This window comes from Arachis duranensis, chromosome 4 (assembly GCF_000817695.3).
Source record: "Arachis duranensis cultivar V14167 chromosome 4, aradu.V14167.gnm2.J7QH, whole genome shotgun sequence".
NCBI lineage: Eukaryota > Viridiplantae > Streptophyta > Magnoliopsida > Fabales > Fabaceae > Arachis > Arachis duranensis.
In genome coordinates, this window is record NC_029775.3 from 81,397,378 (window position 1) to 81,398,285 (window position 908).

General features: G+C 42.4%; 1 pseudogene; it reads right to left on the reverse strand.

The window, feature by feature from the left end:
• LOC107484506 (uncharacterized) overlaps window positions 1–908 on the reverse strand; it is a 106,519-nt pseudogene that overhangs the window by 23,410 nt on the left and 82,201 nt on the right.

The window sequence follows — 908 nt, forward strand, 5'->3', positions numbered from 1 at the left end:
ATCGGAATCTTCGTGGTATAAGCTAGAATTGATGGCGGCATTCAAGAGAATCCAGAAGGTCTAAACCTTGTCTGTGGTATTCTGAGTAGGATTCAATGATTGAATGACTGTGACAAGCTTCAAACTCCTGAAGGCTGGGCGTTAGTGACAGACGCAAAAGAATCAATGGATTCTATTCCAACCTGATTGAGAATCGACAGATGATTAGCCGTGCTGTGACAGGGTGCGTTGAACATTTTCACTGAGAGGACGGGACTGTAGCCACTGACAACGGTGATGCCCAACATACAGCTTGCCATGGAAAGGAGTAAGAAGGATTGGATGAAGACAGTAGGAAAGCAGAGAGACGGAAGGGAAAAAGCATCTCCATTCGCTTATCTGAAATTCTCACCAATGAATTACATAAGTATCTCTATCTTTACTTTATGTTTTATTCATATATCATCCATAACCATTTGAATCTGCCTGACTGAGATTTACAAGGTGACCATAGCTTGCTTCATACCAACAATCTCCGTGGGATCGACCCTTACTCGCGTAAGGTTTATTACTTGGACGACCCAGTGCACTTGCTGGTTAGTTGTGCGAAGTTGTGAAATTATGATTAGACCATAGTATTGAGCACCAAGTTTTTGGAACCATTACCGGGGACTATTTGAGTTGTGAAAAGTAGAGATCACAATTTCGTGCACCAAGTTTTTGGCGCCGTTGCCGGGGAATTAAATGTCCTAACTACAATTTCGCATTTGTTCCCTGCAATAACAGTGCCAAGTTTTGATCCGGCAACAACACCAAGTTTTTGGCGCCGTTGCCGGGGATTGTTTTGAGTATGGACAACTGATGGTTCATCTTGTTGCTTGGATTAGGCATTTTTCAGAGTTCTTAAGAATGAATTCTAGTGTTTCAAG